We start from the raw sequence: 13821 nt of genomic DNA, 5'->3' as shown, positions 1-13821 counted from the left end.
ACAAGCTACCCAACCAATAGCATTTTGGGGGGTTGTTTTCCGGTTCGCTGGTCACGTGTCTGGTCTCAACCAATAGCGTTTGAGTTCCGGCGTGGCCAACTGTATATATTAACGATGGAGGAATGCACGTTTCTGAACTATCGGCTTCATTTTCGTTCTGTAGAAAGCAGGGGAGTGGCTTTGTCCATTCCTTTTTTACAGTCTATGAGACAGACAGACAGACAGCCTCTGATGAGACAGTGTTGGAGCCACAGTAGATCAAGTTAACAGCCTTTGTCAACTGTCTTTCGACAAGGAGGCTAAATCTAAATGTTTTCTACTGCCATGTGAATTACATGTACCAGGTGTCTGTAACAACTACCATTTCAGATCAAAGCCTTGTCATAAACAAAAATGAATGAAACTTACTAGGAGTTACAAAGCGATCGATCGATCATTTGCTGCTTGTTTTGATAAATTACATAGATTATTTTGCGACCAGCAACATTGTATGTAGAAGCATTATGTTGAATGAATCCAACAGGAGTAAATGCAGGCAGCAGCTGTCAACAGTCTGTCACTAATGAATCAAAGGCATCACGCATTCCAAAATAATGTTAAATCCGATTGGTTCTTCATGAATTAGCCTAGCCAATAATATTAAATGTGGAGAAAAAGGCTGCTGCTGTTCATAAACATGAGGGGTTTCGGGCTAGGTTGGAACCACTTCATTCTGTGTGTGTTTCAGTGTTGCCAGATGTACCATATTTATCGAATTTGTACGATAATTCTACCCTCTGTACGATCAAAAATCCAAAAAATGCCGAAATGTACAATAATTTCGCCATATCACAAAATAGTGTGTGAATTTACTACATTCCATGGCTGCTGATTCGGTATCCGGTTTGGTTTTTCAAAATAAGTCATTAAATCAGTAAATCTGACCCTAGATCTGTAGTTGGAGGCATTAAAAACACCGGTCACGTCTTTCCAGCTCAGTTTCAGGCTTTTATTTGTGTAAGGTCCAGGAAGTTGCCTGATTCCACGCAGCATATGTGATGGGTTTTTGTCATGTTGGACATTGGTTCTCAAAGTGGGGTCTGGGGACCCCCAGGGGTACTTGAGGGGGCTCCAGGGGGTCCCCAGCTAAATGATGGATAGGAACTAAATGGACCTTAACAGGTCCATTTAGTTCCATTTGTACACTCTCAGAGTTAAATTAACATTGATTTTACAATATGAATTGGGGTCCCAGAGATATGAATGCCATTAAATGGGGGTCCGTAGCCTAATGCATGTCAAACTGGGGGTTTGACATGCATTAAAATGGTTGAAAATCACTGCTACGGCCGTAAAAATCTTCTCTTATGGGGGGTCCCTGGCATATCTTTTCAAAAAGGGGTCAGCGGGCTAATAAGTGTCAATTTGGGGGTCCTTGACATGAAAACGTTTGAGAAGCACTGATAGGAGGAAGGTAGGAGTCTCTCAAACAAGGTTGTTTATTACGCTAAATATGCATTTTCTTTTTTAATTACATATTTACACCTGTGTGCGATAGTTTTCTTTCAAATACGATAATTTCAAGCCTCCGGTACGATAATTGAACATTTCCCATCTGGCAACACTGGTGTGTTTAGTTGAGTTTTCTATAGGCTGTGCTTTTGTGTGTTACAATGACTTTAATGTCAAATTGAGTAAGAAACATGACATAAGTATTATGTGACGATGATACTGAAGCATATTGTCCTCACATCACATTTATAGAATGCACTAAATGGCTTGTTGAGCAAGATGACATTCACGAGGTCAGCAGAGGATAACATGACTTCATTTTAAAGCGGTAGGTTCCTTAGCTGGATGAACTTAAGTCACCTCTTGCCTGCACAACTGAAGGTACTTCTGCATGAAACTCATAGTGAAACTTAAAGTGAGTGAATGTGGTTGTGGAAAGTTTTGTGCACGGTATAGAAAGCAGGCTTCCTGTGTGGCAACGTTTCCTGTTCATCGTTAGAACATGTTGTTGTGGCCTGGGCCGCTCTGGGCGGTCCAGGCACCCTAGGCTGCAATGGCAGCCTGACAGCGTGTCGCGGGTTCGAAACCCCATCGCGACGACCTTTGCTGCGTGTCACCCCCCCCCATCTCTCTCCCCATTTCCTGTCAGCCTATACTGTCCTATACTGTCCTATCAATAAAAGCATAAAAGCCCAAAAAAAAATCTTTAAAAAAAGAACACCCTGATTGCACAATTGCATGTCATCATGACTCTATATAAACTCAATAACATTTCATAGTACAGTTCACTCTTCCTTCACTCCAAATTCAGTTCCCCCTGGAAGAACATTTAGCCGTCATCATCCCATTAGTTCCCTCGTTCAGCTGGCTTGATAAAACCAAATATCATGACCTCATAAAAACATTCTCTCATAGTATACACAATGTGCTTTAAAAGGTTACCCATGTAAAACACATGCAGTGTTACTGCTGGACTCTTCATTGTTGGGACCTGGGATCAATAGTGGCCCAAAAAAAGGGACCACTTAATCTACAAGCTCACAGCACAATTGCCATGAAAATGACGTCGGGTTAAACTATGACACATAATCCCAGGGTCCATCAAACAGCCTCCAACATGATGCGGAAACACATCAGGTCACACTTAATAACCACTCATGATTATAAAGCATGGATTTATTATGGATTATATGAGTTGATTACAATAAAGTTGATCAATCAAAACACAATGATTACAAAGCAAACAAAATGAATAAATGATAATGAGTATACAGAACATTATACGAACATAATAATGGAGATGATATGGGCACAAATGGCCATACAGTATAATGAATACATGAAATCACTCAGCCTCCACAAAGTGTGTGAACAAGGCTGCTGCATTATACAGTCAATCTGTCTTTGCTGTTGGGCAGAAACCTCTTATCTCTGTATTTTAACTTTTTGTTTTTTTGTAAATTAATTATGAAAAAACACATCTTTAAATTAAAAAAAATGAACTTGATCATACCACAGCGTCACACAGGAGCATCAAAAGAAGTAGCAGATCCACACGCTTGTAGATCTGCTACTGTTGCTATTTTTGAATTTGAATCCTGAAAAGACACAGTTTTGGACAGATTTCCACAGATTTCCACCCGACAGAGACGATGTGTAATAATAGTGGTGTTACTGTGATAATTTAAACATTACATAATTTAACACAGGGGAAAAAAATACATCTCCTCACCTAATTAACTATGTTCTATTGCCTGCAGTCAAACAGCATTGCTGTTTGTATCATTAATGATTCAATATAACTGTAAGTAGCACTTCATTTATCATTTCATAGGTCAACATATATTGGTCAACCTATTGGTCAACCATGGTTGTGACAACAACATACTGTAAAGGCCCTGATACACTGCAAGAGTCAGACATATCAAACACACCCGTCGTTTATAACGGCTGCAGCCTCACTGGAGGCGTCACTCAGTAGCTTAGTGCTATTTTGGGATACAGGTAGGTGGGCACTAGGGACATCTGGGCACCACTTTAGCTATTTTGTCCAAAATGTTAAAATACTCAAATATTTGAAAAATGGCCTTAAGTAATGTAAAGTATGCATGATGTGAACATGCACGGTACATCATTATCAGACTTAATTTTATCCTTCAACTTCTATGCCCCAAAATGACTGGATATACAGGTTTTGTACCAATTTTAGAAATATTAGACCTTAATTGTGAAATGTTTAAGCATGTTCACATCATGCATGCTTTACATTACTTAATATTGACTGCCTGAATTATTTTCACTGCCTATTGTTATTCATGCCAGAGATTTTTCAATGAAAAAAAAAAGTACTCAGGAGCCGAGATACAAAATTTTAAAGTTTTAAGTTAACAAGGAAGTGGATGAGAGTAAAGATCTTCGAAAATTCATATCTCCTTGGTCTTTGGGTCAAATTTTTTTTTTTTAAAGTTAAAAAAATAATAAATAAAAAAAAATCTTGGCAGCCAAGTGATGAAAAGCTAAAATCGAGTTAACTCGATCTAGGCAGTCAATGTGTTAAGACCATTTTTCAAGTATATATTTTTTTACATTTTGGACAATAGACAATTTTACATGGAGGTGCCCAGATGTCCCAAGTTCCCACCTATCCCGTTACCCTATTCTGGAGCATCCACGCTTGGCCACAGACTGTCCAAACCGAGTGGAGCAATGCAGAAACTAACCTCTTTTTATTTCTTGACGCGCAAGAAATAGTTAATACTGTAGAAGTTATGCTTCGAGTCTGCGATGCTTTCAGTGTGTCATGGGCACGGCCTTAAGACCTTCAAACATTGAGATACAAGATTTAATCTGGACACAAGTATACATTCATCATCCTGTAAATACTAAGCAGTATTATCAGGTACGGAAGTATTTTTCCAGGTCAGTAGAATTGTTAATTATTATTATGAATAAAAAAATAATTATCACACAATTATACAAGTAAAATACAGCTGTGGCAGCATTGCAGGCAGTGAAATTATGGTACTTAAACCTCCTCAACAGTGTGTCAATAGCAATATAATAAGGTCAAAAAGACATATTCTAAGACATGCAGAATAGAAAAAACTACAAATCGCATACAGTATGAGGCAAAATAAAATAAAGTCAAATTTTATGTAATTGCATCTACAGCTTTAGATTTTGACTTTGTCGGAAAGAGCAGTAAGAGAAGAAAATCATTTCTCACATATCCAGGCTCGCTTATTTGAACATCTGGTATTTAACCAGTGTTCTTGCCAGTTGTAGGCACAGTTTAGGTCCTCGTTGTTGTCAGGATACCCAGCTCTCCAGTACCTGCAGAGTAAACAACATAATTAGTATTTTAATCATATCACTCAGTCATTCACATACAGTGACTTTGACAGTAAAAACTTCTACAATGTCTCACCCTGTTTTCAGTGGGTTTCCATCCACCCATGTCCAGTTCCCCTCCGTCCTATTCAGTCCAATCCAAGTTGATGCAGAAAAACTTCCCAATCCTTTGATGAATTCCTGATCATTTGTACATGATTGAATCATATTACATTTTATGTAATACTTTGAGGTTTTCGCTATAATCATGGAATTACATCACATGGATATATGTGGACAACGGACATCTGGGCACGTGCAAATGTACGCACAAACGCACGCGCGCGCACACACACACACACACACACACACACACACACACACACACACACACACACACACACACACACACACACACACACACACACACACACACACACACACACACAGATACAGATACAGATATACTAACCTGTTCTTCTTTACTGTTAATGACCACCAGATCTGCTCCTGCCTTCAGACATTGTTGTCTACTTTCCTCCCAGGTTCTCTGTCCATTGTAGTAGTAATAACATTTCCATCCAAACTTCCTCCATCCCTTACACCCCTTAGCTAAACATCAAACATAATTGTCAGTGGATTGATAATACATTCTGAAATGCAGAGTAGTTATAATAATAGTATTAACAATAATGACAATAATAATAAGGGTAACAATAATAATAATAATCATAATAATAATCATAATAATAATAATAATAAATATAGCTGCAAGCAGCAATAATACGGGGCCAGTGAATGCAGAAAGAAAAACGAAAGAAGCAATGATAAGTAATATGCACAATAAGCCATAAAAACATAAGAAGACAAGATGACTGAACTTGAGAGAAAGAAGACCATGCAATTAACAAATGAGCATTTGAAACCCTCACTAACCTTAACCTCAAGAAATACTATGCGTAAGCCTAAGAATGCCAAATCATGATCACCTCAACCTCAATAGGCTACAAATTAATATAAAAATGTATTTGGATAAAATAAAAAAAATGAAGGAAAGCCAGCCCAATGTGGCTTATAATAATCAGACCAGGCAACAGTGCAGACAGGGAGATAGGCTAGAGCACATATTGGATCGGGGATGACGGCTAGCGCAGTCTTCTCTTAAAGGCAATGGCTTCTGGCGCGGTGATTGGTTTTATCAATGTAACGCCCAAACCACACCTATGCATAATGTAAGGGGTAGCTCAGGTGTTTGGCGGGTGAGGGAGGTGGCAGAGAATACCGAATTTTGCGGGGGAACGCCTCTTGCCTAGTCCTAAATCAGTAATTAGCGGTTTAAGCAAACTCGCCCCTGAGAGCGGCATATGTCCTCTAAATGTCAAGTACTCTAAATGTAAAGTTTTACACATGAACTTTGGACCTGTGCCAACAAAACGTTAGCGTCGGATTTTCCATAAGTGAAAAAATTAAGCTTTTATGAGCCAATGTTTTTTATATAATTCAAAATGGTGGGAGGATCTAAAGGTCAGAGGTCAAAAGTCAGAGTGTGAAAGTTGTTCATCATGACTAGACGCATGTGTGTATCCAAGTTTCATCACTGTAGGTCAAACAGGGCATGAGTTGTACCTGTTCAAAGTTGGCACTTTCAATTGAGTGCTATAGCGCCACCCTTTGAAAAATGAGTGTGAGAATTATTTCTTGATAGTGTTTCATGACCATCTACCATATGGCCGAGTTTCGTAAAAAGCGTATGCACGGTTAAGCCAGAACTGCCAAAAACGGCAGAAGAAGAAGAAACAGAAGAATAATGCCAATATCAAAACGTGCCCAGCTCAGTGCCTGAGCCTGGCCCCGTAACCATGCCAATAACAAAACGGAGCCTTGCTCTGCAGAGCCTGACCCCGTAATAATAGAAAACTAGAAAAGTGCTCTCCTCGGGTAGAGTAACAGCAAACGGTATGTTTTGAAGAAGACGCGAAATGGCGGAAAATCTAGTGTGGCACAAACATGGATTGTTTTTCTATTATTAAGAATGTACTCATTATAGCCACTAATACGTTCTAAACAAGTTTTTCATTAGGTCTTTAAAAGTTAAAACCCTAAAGACTCTTTGTAACGTTTGACTTTTTTCTTTTACTAGATAGTCACCAATTTTCATTAACTATCTTCATATAATTGGTCCTCACTAATGCTCATTATAATATATATATTATATATTATAATATAATATTATATCTTATCTTCATTTAATTGGTCCTCAGTAATGCTCATTATAATATAATATTATATCATATCTTCATATAATTGGTCCTCATTAATGCTCATTATAATATGACATCATGTTGTCTACTCTCTGTGTCTCAGAGGACTGAGGACAGTTCAGAAACCTGCCTACCAGTGCCACCAGCCACCACAGACATTGTGGCATATTATAATGAGCATTAATAATAATTATATACATAGATTATTTATTTATTTATTTATCCTCAACTATGGCAGACGCGATACACAAGCAATGATGATTTACTCACAGTTTTTACCAGTACAGTAATTAAATTATCAACAATAATACATGTATTTATGTTTCACCTGCTTTCTCTCTCTTCAGCTGGTTTACTTCACGTTGTAACTCCTTTGTTTCGAGGGTCAGGGTGTTGCAGCTGGACTGCAGCTGGGTTGTGTCCAGGGTAAGGATGTCATAATCGCTCTGCAACTGTTTTATCTCCAGGGTCATCTCCAGGGTCAGGTTAATGTAGTTGGTCTGCTTATTGGCTGAATGATCTGTAAAGAACAGAAAGGTGATAATAGGTCTCAACAAGGAAGTGCAAGGGAATTCAGTTCAACCTTTATTTATCACATACATACAGCGCTTAAATGTAGTTTAATGCAGTAGTGAAATGTGTTTTAGTCAACTCCATAGATTGTGTGTATAAATAAAACTAAACAAAGTCTATGTTTATTGTTGTAAGTGCATTAATTTGACCTTTGACCTGATACTCACTGTGTACGGTCATGCCGATGGTCCTCACAATGTGTATGAGGGTCATGAACATCAGATACACTAGAAACGCTCTGACCAGGAATCTCTCAATGAGGAGATGTCTCTGCACACCTGGAGGATATTAATAGCATACATTTCAGCTTTAATATTAATTTTAATAGATTCTATGTGCAATGGACTCAGAACCCCCTCGTCTTAAATATGTCTTCACCTTACAATATGCAAATGTGTGTTTCTCAAAAGTGTCACATGATGAAATAAGGTTAAATAAAACACAAGCAGGAACAGGCTCTAATGTTCATAATGTTTCTAATGATTGTCATTGGTCCAACATGGTGGCCTGTCCCTTGTAACCATGGTAACTACTTTAAATACTGGGTGACAAGCAAGTATTATTATTATTATTGTTATTATTGTTATTATTATTATCCTTATTATTATTATTATTATTATTATTATTATTATTATTATTATCATTATTATTATTATTATTATTAGTGTATAAATAAAACTAAACAAAGTCTATGTTTATTGTTGTAAGTGCATTAATTTGACCTTTGACCTGATACTCACTGTGTACGGTCATGCCGATGGTCCTCACAATGTGTATGAGGGTCATGAACATCAGATACACTAGAAACGCTCTGACCAGGAATCTCTCAATGAGGAGATGTCTCTGCACACCTGGAGGATATTAATAGCATACATTTCAGCTTTAATATTAATTTTAATAGATTCTATGTGCAATGGACTCAGAACCCCCTCGTCTTAAATATGTCTTCACCTTACAATATGCAAATGTGTGTTTCTCAAAAGTGTCACATGATGAAATAAGGTTAAATAAAACACAAGCAGGAACAGGCTCTAATGTTCATAATGTTTCTAATGATTGTCATTGGTCCAACATGGTGGCCTGTCCCTTGTAACCATGGTAACTACTTTAAATACTGGGTGACAAGCAAGTATTATTATTATTATTGTTATTATTGTTATTATTATTATCCTTATTATTATTATTATTATTATTATTATTATTATTATTATTATTATTATTATTGTTATTATTGTTATTATTATTACCCTTATTATTATTATTATTATTATTATTATTATTATTATTATTATTATTATTATTATTATTATTATTATTATTGTTTTATTAACCTTGATCTCTTGTTGCCTCCTCCTCTCCTCTCTCCTCCCTGACTCTTCCAGCGTACCTCACACGCTTTGTCATGTGTGTAGACATCTGAAGGAAGTATGTTAATAATGTACATTATGCATTTTTGCAAAATAACGATACACATTTGTAAATATGTTTAAATATAATGTATATAAATATTATCTTACTTACTTTATATCTGTGTTGTCCTACATTGGTCTTCGCTGTTGCACAACAGACTCTGAGCTGCTGTCTGTTCTAGTCTGACTGTAGCCCACCCAGAGCAAGTGGTTTTGGACACTCGTGTGAACGTAGTTGCATGACTACGCACGTACATACGTACGCACGTACGCACGTACGTACCACACACACACACACACACACACACACACACACACACACACACACACACACACACACCGAGGGCAGAAAAAAACAATAGCCTCTTTACCACATAATGTGGTTAGATTCTGGGTGGGGAAAGTTTTTTCTATCCAGGAAACAGGGTGTTGAGAAACACAGCTACCCCCTTAATGTTTCCTGTCACACACACTTGTCCTGCAGCAACAGCAGCCATGCTGTTAGTATCATTTAAAAATATATAATTTGAAAAGTAAGTGTGTGTGTGTGCTCCTCTGCTAGGCCTGTTTGGCAGAAAACCTTTAGTTTTGAGTCCTAAACAAGTCATAATGCCATTTCAATGACTAATATTAATATATAAAAATGTATACAAATCATGAATGACATGAATTCAACAAAGTTTGTTAAAACAAGTGTGACTGAACTTTCTCATAAAAAAAAAGTACTGCTAACATTGTAGCCTACTTTCAATTCCCTCTTCGAGGACAAAAACAATACATAGCACTATTATATGGGACCACCACAGAATGAAAAAAGGGGGGGGATGAGTGATATGAATTAAATGATTCCTGGCACATTTATTAAATAACTTATTTTAATATTTGGGCTTGTGGGAAGGTATTAAGTCCTTGTCCTTGTTCTGCTAGTGTTCATCCTATAACTCTGCCAATTGTATTTTGTTCTCTCTTATCCTGCTCCGTACCAGTGCAGTGGGCTACTCTTGTCCTGGGGTCTGTGTTAGTGCTGTGTCGGTCACGAACAATTCGAATACTGCTCTTTTTGGTGAATGAAATTAACTAGGTCACTTCCTGAATGGATTGATTCAGTCAGTTCAGTTGCATGCTGAAGAGAGAAGCTTCCATCATTCCTCTTTCGTCATTGCCATGGACTAAACTAAGACTGGCTCTTCCCTGTCAGATAAAGGCAGCTTTCCCTGTGAACTGAATGTCTTACATCTCTGCATACAGTCAGTGCAGTGCACCAAAGGAGATGGGGTTCGTTCACAGGGCACTGCCGGCTTAATGCAAGGACTTTAGGTGCTGCAGCACTGGGCACCAACCTGGGGGGTGGGGAGTGGGGGCCACCAAACGGATGGGCAAAAGGGAAAGAAGACTCTATTGCTGAAAGAGCGCCCGAAAAATTGCAACAGTCGTGCACCGGGCACGACTGTTGCCCTGTCCACAAGTACGCAGGTATTTATAATAACTTTTTCCTCCTTCCTCCATATCGCATATTGAAGAAAAAACTAAACAAACAAGAGATTGGAGAACAATGTGTATTATGTCTTGTTTTATTTTCCAGAACTGATTATTTGACAACGTTTGCAATCATTCAAATATAGTGTTTATAAGATTATCCACCTGGCTCTCATTGAATTCAGTGCATACGTCATTCAATGCTATATTTCTCCTCCACAGCTAAAACCATGAGCATCTATAGAAGTACCGAAGTACGTTGCCATAAACAACACTCTTCGGACCATAGCTGGCTGCCTGAAGCCCACCCCTGTATTCCATCTGCCAGTACAAGCGGGAACTGCCCCGGCCCTAGCAAGGAAAGCCCAGAGACATGACTGGCGTCCCGCCACCCGTACAACAAGGCGGTACAGGAGCTGCTCAGGTCCACCTGGAAGCAGGAGTGGGAGTTGGCCGGGCCCACACGCATCCACCGTTGCATCCAGGACCCGGTAGGCGGCATTAAAGGAGAGGAACTGCCACGCCGGCAATGGACCCTGCTGAACCGCCTGTGATAGAAAAGCCTGGATTAAAAATGTACGTTTTTATCCTTATTTTTATTTGTGTCATAACTAAATAAAAAATACCTGAATAAAACAGATTTAGCGACTGTTATAATAGTATAAAATAATAGTAATTGAGGCTCTCTGTGGCCCCTCTCAGGACAAAAATGGTTTAGCCCGCTGTTAGACACGTTTGGATGAGATCAATTTGCTTTGCAGTTTGCACTTCCGGTCTAGAGTGGATATGGAAACCATCAGTGCGTTGGCATGTATATGGATGAGGAACTTACCGTATGCAGTAGGTGTGTCTAGATTGATATGATCACTGAACAAGTAAATGGAAAGCAGTCTTTTCATTGGCTCTCCTGAAGGCCAGCTGACTGGCAAGCATCAAGCTGCGCAGCTAAAAATAGACCACACACACTGGAGACAACTGATGACAGAAGCGAACAATAGATGCAAAAACTAAGTAAATAGTCATGCCTTGCTTTACCCAAAGGAAAATCAGGGTCTCAGAAAAGAAAAGAAAGAATAGAAAGAGAAAGAAAACAGTGTAAGGGGAAACAACTCCTTACTTATTTGAATTTCTTCCAAAAGACAGTTGAGCAGTGAGTGAACAAAAGCAACTAAAGACAGATTTATACGTTGTCGTATGACGGCGGTGCACAGCAAAAATTGCCGATCTACAAGCTCACAACATGTCGTGCATGCAACGCATTGTGAGCATGTAGATCTGCTACTTTTCGGCAGTGGTGGAAAGTAACTAAGTACATTTACTCAAGTACTGTACTACGTAGTGTGGCTTGCAGAAACATTTCGGTGACAAGCGTATACATTCAAAAAACGCCCAAGACAGCGTATCTGATACACTGAATCGCTGATATGCATCTGATACGCGCAGGAGGAGGGGCTGGGGGCAGCAAGAATGTGGATTTCTAATGTCTGACTGAGGTCTTATTTTGATGACAGTACTTTTACTCAAGTACATTTTTAATCCGGGACTTCTACTTGTATCAGAGTATTTCTACATTGCAGTATTGATACTTTTACTTGAGTAAAAAATGTGAGTACTTTTTCCACCACTGCTTTTCGCTCACCCGACACCCGTTCCGGGTGACGGAGCATAAATTAGGCATAATAACAGTTTAAGAGAATGGTTGTAGCTGATATTCTCATCTGATCTTTGATTGAAAGAAGGCAGTCAACAAATTCACGTTCACTTTATTTGTCAGATTGTAACATCCCATGTTTGTTTACAATTGTAAAAGTGTGGGTGAAAAATAGTTGTATAATAAATAATAATAGAGGGTAAAACAAACAATAGAACAGAACAGTATGAATCGAAAATTTAAAAAATAGTGTGCTGCCTGCAAGAAATAGGCCTACATTGTGTGGCAGCAGAAAATATCAATATGTAAGAAGTGTTTTCTGATCGGTCAGCAATGCATGGTAGCAATGTCATATGACATAGCTATCAACATTAAAAAAAAGACAACAACCTAGGCATCATGTAACACATGGTCCTCCTCGGTTTCAGAAACAACCACAGAGAGTGGAGCTGCAGCTGATCCCCCATCATCTCCTGATGATGTTGGTGAAGACATGAGAGGTGAGCTCATAGTGGCAATTTAAAGTTATTCCAAGAAATCTTTGTTTTGTTGTGTGTTAGGCTTTAAGCAGATTAAGAGGCTAATAGCAAAATATGAATGCTTCTTTTTTTGTAGAGGGGTCTGTGTCTGGCACTGAGCAAGACAGTGTGGTGACAGAGGATGATGATGAAGACCATCATGCTTCTGGGGGTAGTGAGAGGGATGAGCCTCATGAGGAGAGGGCAGAAGAGGTCAATCAGAACAGCTAACCCTTGGTGACCAGATTGTATCATCAGACATCTTTGTACTTTTTTTTATATTTCATTGGAGACTGGAGAGTGATGATGACTTCTGCATCATAATCTGAACAATATAAATAACATTATATATTGCATTATATATCAGGTACTCAAAAACAAGAGAACACAGTGCTACAGTATAGGACATTTTGTATGAAGTGGTTTTTGTTTTCTAATAATGATGAATAATTACAACAGGGACTACATTGTTGGATCAACAATAAAATCCCCAAGGGCCTACTCTGTGTGGAGTTTGCATGTTCTCCCCGTGTCTCCTAGGGTAGTTAATACCCTCACAAAAACATGTAGTAATCCTGGTCACTATACTGCCTCCCCCTGGTCAGCCGGGGCGCCTGATGGAGGGGAAGGGAACTGGTTGGAATAACGTGTTCCTTCCACGCGCTACGTCCTACCAGGGAAACTCCCTCCTGTCAGGTGACAAGAAGGTCAGTTGGCTCTCATGCATTGAAGGAGGCATGAGCTCGGCCCTGGCCTCCCTAGGCTGGTGGGGGGAGTGTAGTGCCCAGGATCACTTAGCAAATTGGCACCGGGTGAAAAAAGGGGTTACAAAATCGAGGGATAAAAATTATTTAAAAAAAAAAAAAAAAAATCCCTCCATAAGTGCCAAACTCATATTAGAATCAGGCAAATTCTCTCTCTAAAAAAATAAATAATAATAATAAATGTCAGCTCTATGAGCGCACTCTGTCACATTTGTCATGAAAGGTGTGTGTATATCACTAATAGACAACAAGATCACATGTAAAAAGAAAACATATTTGTGTAACAAAACCAGAGACAATAACTAATACATGTCAGAGCTCAAGATAAACCTGAATGTCTCTGCATTT

Source organism: Gymnoscopelus microlampas, assembly GCF_963454915.1.
Source record: "Gymnoscopelus microlampas genome assembly, chromosome: 3".
Classification (NCBI taxonomy): domain Eukaryota; kingdom Metazoa; phylum Chordata; class Actinopteri; order Myctophiformes; family Myctophidae; genus Gymnoscopelus; species Gymnoscopelus microlampas.
This window is presented reverse-complemented; position numbering follows the sequence as displayed.